This window comes from Montipora capricornis, chromosome 2 (assembly GCF_036669925.1).
Source record: "Montipora capricornis isolate CH-2021 chromosome 2, ASM3666992v2, whole genome shotgun sequence".
NCBI lineage: Eukaryota > Metazoa > Cnidaria > Anthozoa > Scleractinia > Acroporidae > Montipora > Montipora capricornis.
In genome coordinates, this window is record NC_090884.1 from 10,737,257 (window position 1) to 10,749,756 (window position 12,500).

Consider the following 12,500-nt stretch of genomic DNA (forward strand, 5'->3'; position numbering starts at 1 on the left):
CTTCTGATAACAGTTATTTCATGTACCTTCTGTATACAAGCCTTCTTTTTGCTTGTTTTGCAATGGCCTATTTTGAATAAATCCAAAATATTGAAATTAATATTTGTTCTTTTGCACGCTATTTGGTTAGTGCACCTGGGAGTTCTTGGGTTTTCCTTGAATCATTTTGTTATCGGTCATGAATACTGGAAAATCATTTTCAGTTAATAACGCGGTAATGCTCGGCTTGTTAAAGTGGTAATTTGCTTTGAAGGTTTCTTTAACATAGCCGGTTCAGTGAACAATCTTATTTAAGTTGCAAAACGTACAACAAAATGGCTTAGCTACCTTTTCCGATGGCTTTGCCGCGATGCTCTTTCTTCCACGCCCTTTTCGTTAATTCTGTCCTCTATTTGTTCATTGATTTTTGAGAAAAAACCGATGTTTTAGTCATTTGGAGAAAATCAAGACTATTCATTCATACGGTAGGTTTCAAATATTTGCGAATCTTTGCCATATGATATCCTTCTGAATTTTTTTCCTACAATCCTCAACGTCACTTTTTTTTTATAATATCTGCATTATATTTGTTTAGCTGTGTGTAAAGGATAGTTCAATACAATTTTTTAAATCCTTTTAATATTTCTTACCTTGTTTGGGATATGTTGAAATGCCTAAATCGACGATAAAATTCGAGAAGACGAAATTTTTCCTTGAATATCCATTAGGTGAAATTTGCGATATGCAAAATGACAACTGCACAGGTGCACACAGCCCTCTTAACAATTTCGTACCCTGAGTATTGGTTCCCTTTCAACCAGCGGTCGAGAACCTTCAAACGTGCGCGGAATGCACTATAATTATATGGGTTTATTGACTAAGCTTCGGTCAGGATTGCTGGATATTGGCTATAAGTTCTTTTTTTGCGTGTTTACCGCGGACCAAGACGATGTCGAAGGATTCATTATAGGGGATAAAAGATAGCTCCATCTTGCCTGCTCGGGGTAGCCAATCGCAGCGCGGGATTTGGTTCATCTTGCCCCCTAACGGAGCTAGTCATATATTAAGAGCAGATATTGCCCTTTGGTTCTTGATGCGCATGCGTATGTTGCCTGGAGAACTTCCATATCGAAGAATTATGATAGTCTGCGGAGAGCGCTTGAAGATAGCGAGGACGTCGAGAAACAGCTGATTTCAAGTAAGGCTGTGATTCTCGCAGTTAACGAAATTTAAGCAATTGCGTAAAGAAGCCTGAAGAATTTCAGGACTCCAACTGTGTTTCAAGCCCGTGACCTCGAGATACCGGTGCGACGCTCTTACCAACTGAGCTACCATGAAGCCACTGGTGTTGGGGGCTAGACATTTGTGAGTTAATGAATGAATCAACGAACGAAATGAATCACATAATGAACTGCGGATATGAAATCAAGTAAGGCTATGAATGATCCTCGCAGCAATCTGCAAGGATTATAGGCTTTATTACTTGATTTCATATCCGCAATTCAATATGTGATTCATTTCATATAGAGCTACTTTCGTATGAGCTTGAAAAAGTGTTCGCAGTTTGTCTCACAGACCAATGTTTGGCAAGATTAAAACAGAGCTTCTCCAGGCTTATTCCCGCAAGGAAACCCCTAATATGGGCAGTAAACAGTTCGATTGCCCAATCACATTACTCAATTTCAACTGACGTCAAATCAAAATGCCGATCGCTTTCCAGAAAGTTCCAAGAAGAGATGACGTTGTTTGCATTCGCGTTCGCTAAGCCAATGAAAATTCTCGCTCGCTTGCTTTTGTTCGTTAAGCCATTTCATTTTGTTGCATTTTTGTTTTCGTTCTGTTTTTACGTTTATTGACGGTGAAATTTGCATAATGGCTGCCACGCGTTTTTTCCTCCTTTACTCGCAACTTTGGGTGTACTTTAAATGACTAAATGGTTGGATTTTAACGAAGGAAAGCTACTAAGGCCACAAAGAATATCTAGCTATTTTATTGGCAAGACTCCGGCGACAAATGATGATTTTCATCGTGTTGGAGCCGGTTTGCAATGCTTCGTACGAGCGAGGAGGAATAAGTCTATTGATAATAATTACCAAAGTGGTTCTTCAGTGTTTTGCCACTTATTGCTATTGCTGGGAGGAGATATTGAAGTAAACCCTGGTCAGTGGAAATTTCCTTGTGGTATATGTGGTATATGGACGTGCGTTTGGTTTCTCCGTCTTGTTCTCTCTTTTTCTCCTTACTGCTCGGCCACTTGACAACCAAAACCATGGTAATCGGTTTCTAGAAACCCAGTGTCATTTCCAACTCTTTTCTGGCCAGGATGAGAGCATATTGGCCGTGGAAACTCGAGATTTGGATGCTTCATCGTTTTTGGCCTCGAGTAAATTAGGTTGCACTACAGGATTAGAGAACAAAACCTGCGTTCTTTTGATGATACCGCCATTGTTACTGGATTTATGGAATTACAATAATGGAAGGACTTGCTATTATGAGATCTCCCGCGAGTATTATTTCCTACTGCGTCATCCTACTTTCTGCAGATGCTTGAGTATCAGAAGACACAAAAGACACAAACGCCCCTGCATTTGTTATTCCGGATCAATTGCGACATTTCATTCTCTATTGATCGGTGATTTAGTATTTAAACTCAACCCGGGTCCCACAGGGATCAGGAGAATACCGGCAATAGTGTCCTCGCGAGACGTCATTGTAAACAATAACACAGCGGCCTCGACTGGTGTTCGTCGGAACATTAAAAATCTTATCAGGCTTACTTGTTGTCACAACAACCCTACTCCGCAACGACCGCTGAATTTCTGCTTATGGAATTGCCAATCCGTACGCATTAAGACTGCAGTTCTCCAAGAATATTTGTGCAGTAATGAGATTGATGTATGTGCATTAACTGAGACTTGGCTATCCTCGGATGATGAGGCGGTTAGAGCTGAATGCACTCCTATTGGATACATGTTTCATGATCAAATACGCTCTCAGCGAGGAGGGGGTGCTATTGCTCTGTTGTCTCGCACAGAACTGTCCGTGACCTTTCACACTGCTGGGGAAAAGACTTCGTTTGAGTTTGCTGAATATATGGTCATCTCAGGAAGCAACAAAGTCAAGGTAGCCATTATCTATCGGACACCGTACTCAGAAAAACACCCAGTAACGGTATCCATCTTTCTCGGCGAATTTACTGAATACCTAGAATCAACTGTGCTGTCATCTGAACGTCTCCTCATTGTAGGAGACATGAATATTCATGTGAACGTCCCAGATGATCCCGACGCTTTTAAGGTTTTAGATCTCTTGGAGTGCATGGGGCTCACACAACACGTGATTGCATCAACTCACCGTTCTGGACACACTTTAGACTTGATCATTACACGGGACTTGGATGGCCTTGTTCTGACCACGGCCATCTCTGACAGTTTCTTTTCAGATCATTGTTCTGTTCTATCTGAACTAACTCTCCGTATGCCGGCTACAACTGTTGAAGAGATCTGTTACAGGAAGGCTAAGGCTATAGACATTGAATCGTTCAAGTATGATCTCAGGGAATCGAGGCTATGCCAGAATCCCCCCCAATGAAATTACTGATCTTGTTTCCTGTTACGGTTCAACCATGACTGGCCTTTTATATAAACACGCTCCTCTCCAAAAGAAAACTATCACGGTTCGTCCGCGGGTTCCTTGGTTCAAGAACGAAATCAAAGAAGCAAAGCGTTTACGTAGACGGTATGAGAGAATATGGCGAAGGACGGGGCTCGAGTCAGACAGGGTTAATTTCATTAAGGCACGCAATCATACGAATCACATTATAGAGCAAGCAAGGCGTGACTATTATTTCAACCTTATTAATGAAAACGATTGTGATCAAAGAAAGCTTTTCAAGACGGCCAGTGCACTGCTAGGAGGGTCGTCACAGGAAAAATACCCCAAGCACGCTGACCCTACTTTGCTTGCTAATGATTTCGGGAGATTCTTTATACAAAAGATCGATGTCATTCGCTCAAAGCTGGATAGAATTGACTCCTCATTGAATCACCCTCACCATTCGATCGGAAGTAGTATTCAAGAGTCTTCGTTTGCTGGCACACTCTTCAATAACTTCCAGCCAATATCGTCTGAACGTATCAAAAAGCTGGTGCTGAATGCCCCAAACAAGACCTGCGACAATGACCCCATTCCTATCAAGATTGTTAAAGACTGTATTAACGAACTCCTACCGACCATTTCCAACATGGTTAATCTTTCGCTCAGTAGTGGTCACTTTTCGGACATTTGGAAAGAGGGTTTAGTGAGACCAAAGTTAAAGAACGCCAACATGGATCTGATAAAGAAAAATTACCGGCCCGTCAGCAATCTTGCTTTCCTTTCAAAAATCACTGAAAAGGCAGCTGCACTACAAATCTCCGATCACGTGTCGTCCAATCAGATGTTTCGGGAATTTCAATCAGCCTGCCGAAAAAGTCACAGGACGGAAACTGCCTTACTGCGCATGCGCAACGACATACTCGTCAACATGAACAAACAACAAGTCACATTATTAGTGTTCCTAGATTTAAGCGCTGCTTTCGACACAGTAGACCATGACATATTACTGCGGCGCCTGGAATACAAACTTGGAATTAAAGATCAAGCAGTAACGTGGTTCAAATCCTATCTGTCGAATAGATCCCAGCGTATTGTAATCGGCAGTGCAAAGTCGGACAGTTTTGATTTGAAGTTTGGTGTGCCACAGGGCTCCTGTGTCGGCCCAATGCTGTTCTCCCTTTACACCAGTGAGTTATTTGATGTGATTAGCCAGCACCTCCCAACAGCGCACAGTTATGCTGATGATACTGGCATCTATCTGGCTTTCAATCCAAATGATGATTCCAATCAAGACGCCGCCATTGCAGCAATGGAAGCGTGCCTCTGTGACATCCGTAACTGGATGATCAATGATAAACTCATGATCAATGATTCCAAGACAGAGTTCATGCTCATTGGGACGAAAGCGTAGCTACAGAAAACTAAACGCGCTACTCTAACTATTGGCGAATCCATCATCTCTCCGAGCACGGAACCCCTTAGAAACTTAGGGGCCTGGTTTGACTGAAATTTCAACCTGAACTTCAACAGAACCAAAGCGTGTAGGAGTGCTTTTTTTCATCTTCACAACATTAGACGCGTCAGAAAATATCTAAGTATAGAATCTGCCCATAAATTTATCCACGCTTTCATCACAAGCAGATTGGACTATTGTAATTCACTTTTATACGGACTACCCTACTGCACTCTCAGTAAACTGCAGCGTGTTCAAAACGCAGCTGCAAGAGTCCTATATCTAGCACCACGGTATTGCCATATCACACCTATACTATACAATTTACACTGGCTACCTGTAACGTTTAGAATAGATTATAAGATTATTATAATCACTCACAAAGCAATCCATGGTACAGCTCTTAATTATTTATCATCTCTCGTAAATTTTAAACCTAATTCTTCCTACAGCCTCAGATCAAATAACATCAAATAATATCTGCTTTCAAATCCAGATTTCAGGACTCTCCCTACTCTTGGCGATCGAGCCTTTGTGGCCGCCCCACCAAAACTGTGGAATAATCTTCCGTTAGATCTTAGATGCACTTCCGATTTTAGAGTTTTTAAACGTAATTTGAAGACTCATCTTTTTAAAAAAGCTTTTTCTGATATAGTATTGTAATTTATAGACTAGATAATTATTCATTCGTGTAATTTTGACTATATAGTGTTATATATTGTTCTTTTATTGTAAGGCGCATTTGAAAACTGCATAGTTGATTTTCCCCTGTATAAATATATTTTATTATTATTTTTTATTATTATATGTTCGAAGCCTGTCAAACCAAATGGGGATTCAGTGCGACGAGTGCGAGCAATGGTTTCACGTGAGGTCTGATTGCTGCGATTTATCGCACGAGATGTACGAGATCCTAGCAAAGTCGTCCTGCTCCTGGATTTGCCCTCTCTGCGGATTGCCTAATTTCTCAGACTCTTTTTTCGATAATTCCTTGCATTCCTTGTGCTAGTTGCGACGCCGAAGTTCCTCCACTACAAGCAAATTGTAAACAAACGTCGACAAAGGCGTCGCGCCATTTTAAACCGAACTCAAAACCAAGGAAATTGACAGGTCTGGTCATAAATTGCCGGAGCTTAAAGAACAAGATTGCAGACATCGCAGCTGTAATTGATGTACACAAACCCGATGTAATTCTTGGCACTGAATCCTGGTTAAACCCAGATATTACAAGCTCGGAGATCTTCCCGGAAGGTTATACTGTATTTAGAAAGGACAGAGCCGAAGGTCAAACCGGTGGTGGTGTTTTCCAAGCAATAAAAGGTGATATCATAGCTACGCATCGTGTTGATTTGGACACAGATTGCGGAATCATCTGGAGCCAATGGCAAACGGCTGGAAGGCGGTCTAAATCACTCTTTCTTGCATCCTTTTATCGACCACATTCCCACGATGTTAAAAGTCTGGATGAACTGGACGCTTCTCTGCTCAAACTAGGTGATAAACTCCACAAACATGATGTGATTGTCGCGGGCGATTTTAATGCTCCAAATATCTCATGGGATAATCTCGAGGTTCCAACAAATCCTTCTTTTTCTTCCAGGAAATTGATTGCTGACTCAAGAATATAATTTAATGCAGTTCGTAAAGGAACTAACTAAGCGACAAGGCAACTCAAGTAACACCTTAGACCTTGTCTTATCAAATAGCCCAGACATCATTTGTAATGTAAGTGTAGAACCAGGAATTAGCGATCATGACATAGTGTTGTTTACCCTGAAGCTATCCTGCCACAAAAAACGGCATGTCAAGCGGAAAATTTACATCAGAAAGCGGCTTGACAACAAGCGTATTAAATTGAAATTAAAAACACTTACTGAAAAGCTCAACACTCAGTATGATAACAACTCGGTGGAAGCGAAGTGGAATGATTTTGAAAACAGTGTTCGCAACATTATGGACTCTTGTATCCCGTATAAGATGACAAGTTCAAGATACAATTTACGTACCTTGGTTCAATCGCTCGCTTCGACGACAATCCAGGGCAAAACAAAGACTATATAACAAGGCAAAGAAAACAGGATCTGAACATCATTGGAATAAGTTTTTTGCCGCCAGGAAACACATGCACAAGAATCTTAAGTTGGCAAGAGAGGAGTATATAAGTGGCCACCTCAGTGAGGCAATCAAGGTCAACCCAAAACGTTTTTGGTCCTACGTAAAGCGGCTTAAACAAGAAAATCGAGGGATAGTAGATTTTGAAGTCGATGGCAAAGTCATAAGTGATGGTCGTCTTAAATCAGAAATTTTAAACAGCCAATTTTCAAGTGTGTTTACTAAGGAGGACCTTGAAAATATTCCAGAAATGGGCTCTGATCCTACCCCTGGGTTGGGGTCTTTAATTATTTCAGAGCAAGGAGTCTTAAGGCCAGTGGTCCAGACCAGATTCCACCCTGGTTTCTTAAAACGTTTGCTACAGACATTGCAAGACTCGATAGACAGTGGCACTGTACCCCGCAGGTGGAAGGAGGCAAATGTGTGTGCAGTTTTTAAAAAGGGAAAGAAATCTGACCTTGCTAACTATAGACCTATTTCTCTTACTTGTGTTGTATCGAAGATCCTCGAGCATATCGTCCACAGCTTTATTATGAAACATCTAAACCACCATAACATCGTAACAGACTGTCAGCATGGTTTTAGGGCAAAGAGATCCACAGAGATGCAGCTAATTCTTACCTTACACGACATGGCAAAGACTATCCAGAGCTCATCTATCCATGCGGCCGTTTTGGACTTCGCCAAAGCTTTCGATAAGGTCCCTCATAGGCGACTCCTAAGGAAGCTGCAGTACTATGGAATCCAAGGCTCGCTCCTAAACTGGTTAGAGTCGTTTCTTACACAACGTTTTCAATCAGTTGTTTGTGAAGGCCAGACATCAAGTCAATGTCCGGTGGCTTCTGGCGTACCCCAGGGTACAGTCCTCGGTCCTTTGCTTTTTTTATTATACATAAACGACTTACCAGATACCGTGCAATCATCAGTTAGGCTCTTTGCGGACGATGCTTTACTTTACGGCATTGTCGCTAGCGATGCGGATCGACTGTGACCTTCTTCAATCTGACCTACGCAGTTTAGAATCCTGGCAGTATCACTGGCAAATGGAGTTCAATCCTTCCAAATGTAGAATTGTTACCATCTCATATAAGAACAATCCACCCCAGAGAAAATATGTCTTCTGTGGTGTAGAGCTGGAACAGGTTGATACCTTCCCATACCTTGGGGTCACCATCAGTAACAAGCTCAAGTGGTCAGCCCATGTTTCTATAACAGCAGCTAAAGCAAGCAAATCACTGGGTACAATACAACGCAACCTTTGGAATTGCCCAAAGAAAGTAAAAGAAATTGCATATACATCCCTAGTACGACCGAAGCTGGAATATGCAAGTGCGGCTTGGGAACCGTTTTTAAAGAAAGATATCAGTGCTCTGGGAATGGATCAACGTAAAGCAGCACGGTTTTGCTCACAGAATTATGATAGATATGCTGGTGTTACGGACGTGATTAAAGACTTAGGGTGGGCCACGCTGGAAACGAGAGGAAGGCAGGCTAGATTAACGCTTATGTATAAACTAACTCATGGTCTTATTGATATCGATACCCGAAAATATTTGATTCAACATCCTGATATGCAAATAAAGACGTTTTTAAATTTTCGTCTTTTCCAAAAACTATAACGGACTGGAACTGCCTCCCAAGTTGAGGCTATTGTTTCATCATCCTCCTTCGAAACTTTCAAATATAGGTTAACAGCTTTTCTTAATTAAATAATAGTTATATTTAGTTTAATATAGTTTTCTTTGTTTAAATTTTTAAATCATCATTTTATATATTGATAATTGTTTTTTTTATGGTTGGTGTGATAACCGAACGGTTCTTACCGACCTAATACATGTAAATACATGTAAATGTCATATGAAAGTCGCTCTATCATTTCGTTCGTTTAAACAGCTGATCATGAGTTTCGATTTGTTGCCTCGTACAGCAGCAGTCCAGGACAACAGCAACGTGGCAAAGAAACCTTAATTATAACCTCTAATTTCATTGGGTCGATATCGAAAGCAACTCTATGGTGTTGTTTTATTAAGGGACGGTGCATAATAATTCAAAAGTATTTTACGCGGTTTATGAATATGAGGGAAAAGCTGATCTTAACAATTGTTATTGAAATCCAAAAAGAAAATTGGGGGTAACCGCGCATTTTTCAAAGATAATTAGTAAACAATCTATACAATAGACCAATTTCGATATATTAAAATTTAGTCCGAGATGATGCCTTTTGTTTCGGACTGAATTTTAATATATCAAAATTGGTCTATTACATGTAAATCTATTGAAGTAAGAGAAAATCTTTGAAATGATGAACTTTTCCCTTTGGGAACAAGCATACTCGGGTGGAATTTTTTTTAGATAACATTTTTGATAACATCATCGAGTTACGATGAATGACTTAAACGTTTGGTTTAAGAAATACGAGAAAAAGACGATGGCTAAATACTTTTGTTCTTGGGCCATCGTAGTTTGATGAAAAATAAGACACAAACAGCAGTGATAAACATATTGAACTTGTTCATTTTGATTATGACTTAACGTTTCGTATGTGCTCTACATACATTTTCAAAAGTAACCGTTGAAATTTAAAACAGCTATTTATATATAACAAAGCGGATGAAGGGACAGGAACCTAGATTAAGCAAATACTTAACAGTAAAATATATAATAATAATAAAAACAGAAAAGATTAACAAAGCATCAGCTTTTCACTTCCAACGTTGACGTTGAAAGCTGGCTCAAGTTCTTGAATAAAGAAGGTCTCTTTTATTTTACAATGATAGTCTGTTTTGCCCTTCGCTAAAATATCAAAATGATCCCACTTGATGTTATGTCCAGTGGCCTTGACGTGGTCAGCAATGGCTGAAGTATTATCATTTTTAGTTAGGGCCTTGAAATGTTCGGTTTTTCTATCGTGAAGCCGCCGTTTCATTTCAAAGATTTTCTCTTACTTCAATAGATTTACATGTAATAGACCAATTTCGATATATTAAAATTTAGTCCGAAACAAAGGGCATTATCTCGGACTAAAATTTAATATATCGAAATTGGTCTATTGTATAGATTGTTTACTAATTATCTTTGAAAAAGGAGCGGTTACCCCCAATTTTCTTTTTGGGTTTCAATAACAATTGTTAAGATCAGCTTTTCCCGCATATTCATAAACCGCGTAAAATACTTTTGAATTATTATGCACCGTCCCTAAATAAAACAACACCATAGAGTTGCTTTCTATATCGACCCAATAAAATTAGAGGTTATAATTAACGTTTGTTTGCCAGGTTGCTGTTGTCCTGGACTGCTGCTGTACGAGGCAACAAATCGAAACTCAGCTGTTTAAACGAACGAAATGATAGACCGACTTTCATATGACTTTGAAAAATAAACGTAAAAGCAGAACGAAAACAAAAATGCAAAAAAATTAAATGGCTTAAGGAAAAAAAAGCAAACGAACGAGAATTTTTATTGGCTTAGCGAACGCAAATGCAAACAACGTCATCTCTCCGTGGAACTTTCTGGAAAGCGATCGGCATTTTGCTTTGACGTCAGTTGAAATTGAGTAATGTGATTGGGCAATTGAACTGTTTACTGCCCATATTAAGGTTTCCTTGGCGGGAATAAGCCTGGAGAAGCTCTGTTTTAATCTTGCCAAACATTGGTCTGTGAGACAAACTGCGAACACTTTTTCAAGCTCATACGAAAGTAGCTCTATATGAAATGAATCACATATTGAATTGCGGATATGAAATCAAATAATAAAGGCTAGAATCTGCAAGGATCATTCATAGCCTTACTTGATTTCATATCCGCAGTTCATTATGTGATTCATTTCGTTCGTTGATTCATTCATGAACTCACAAATGTCTAGCCCCCAACACCAGTGGCTTCATGGTAGCTCAGTTGGTAAGAGTGTCGCACCGGTATCTCGAGTCACGGGGTTAAAACACAGTTGGAGTCCTAAATTTTTTCGGGCTTCTTTACGCAATTTCTTAAATTTAGCTAACTGCTAAGATCACAGCCTTACTTGAAATCAGCTGTTTCTCGACGTCCTCGCTATCTTCAAGCGCTCTCCGCAGACTATCATAATTCTTCGATATGGAAGTTCTCCAGGCAACATACGCATGCGCATCAAGAACCAAAGGGCAATATCTGCCCTTAATATATGACTAGCTCCGTGAGCGGGCAAGATGAACTAAATCCCGCGCTGCGATTGGCTACTCGAGCAGGCAAGATGGAGCTATCTTTTATCCCATATAATGAATCCTTCGACATCGTCTCGGTCCGCGGTAAACACGAAAAAAAGAACTTATACCCAATATCCGGCTATCTTGACCGAAGCTTAGTCAATAAACCCATATAATTATAGTGCATTCCGCGCACGTTTGAAGGTTCTCGACCGCTGGTTGAAAGGGAACCAATACTCAGGGTACGAAATTGTTAAGAGGGCTGTGTGCACCTGTGCAGTTGTCATTTTGCATATCGCAAATTTCACCTAATGGATATTCAAGGAAAAATTTCGTCTTCTCGAATTTTATCGTCGATTTAGGCATTTCAACATATCCCAAACAAGGTAAGAAATATTAAAAGGATTTAAAAAATTGTATTGAACTATCCTTTACACACAGCTAAACAAATATAATGCAGATATTATAAAAAAAAAGTGACGTTGAGGATTGTAGGAAAAAAATTCAGAAGGATATCATATGGCAAAGATTCGCAAATATTTGAAACCTACCGTATGAATGAATAGTCTTGATTTTCTCCAAATGACTAAAACATCGGTTTTTTCTCAAAAATAAACAAATAGAGGACAGAATTAACGAAAAGGGCGTGGAAGAAAGAGCATCGCGGCAAAGCCATCGGAAAAGGTAGCTAAGCCATTTTGCTGTACGTTTTGCAACTTAAATAAGATTGTTCACTGAACCGGCTATGTTAAAGAAACCTTCAAAGCAAATTACCACTTTAACAAGCCGAGCATTACCGCGTTATTAACTGAAATGATTTTTCAGTATTCATGACCGATAACAAAATGATTCAAGGAAAACCCAAGAACTCCCAGGTGCACTAACCAAATAGCGTGCAAAAGAACAAATATTAATTTCAATATTTTGGATTTATTCAAAATAGGCCATTGCAAAACAAGCAAAAAGAAGGCTTGTATACAGAAGGTACATGAAATAACTGTTATCAGAAGTGCGGCCTGAAGAATAATTGTAAGAAGAAAATTCAAGCGAGTGGTAAGGTTTATAACCAAAGTTAACAGCCCAAAATTCACTAACTGGAAAGAACAAAGCTAATGTTTCCTCTGACAATTAGCACGGATTAAAATTTCCTCACAGCATACGTAGGTTATCTAGCTTGAGAG

The 12,500-nt window shown here is 39.8% G+C and overlaps 2 protein-coding genes across 2 annotated transcripts in view; one reads left to right on the top strand and one right to left on the bottom strand.

The window, feature by feature from the left end:
• The window catches only part of LOC138037769 (adenosine receptor A2b-like), a 5,073-nt gene extending 5,015 nt beyond the window's left edge, over positions 1 to 58 (bottom strand). The window contains exon 1 of the mRNA XM_068883668.1: positions 1 to 58. This exon is cut by the window's left edge and continues 43 nt beyond it. The gene's annotated coding sequence lies outside the window, so the exon portion shown is untranslated.
• A 12,210-nt stretch (positions 59 to 12,268) lies between these two features.
• LOC138037770 (adenosine receptor A2b-like) overlaps positions 12,269 to 12,500 on the top strand; it is a 12,425-nt gene continuing 12,193 nt past the window's right edge. Inside the window, exon 1 of the mRNA XM_068883669.1 lies at positions 12,269 to 12,372. The gene's annotated coding sequence lies outside the window, so the exon portion shown is untranslated. The remainder of the gene's footprint in view (positions 12,373 to 12,500) is intronic.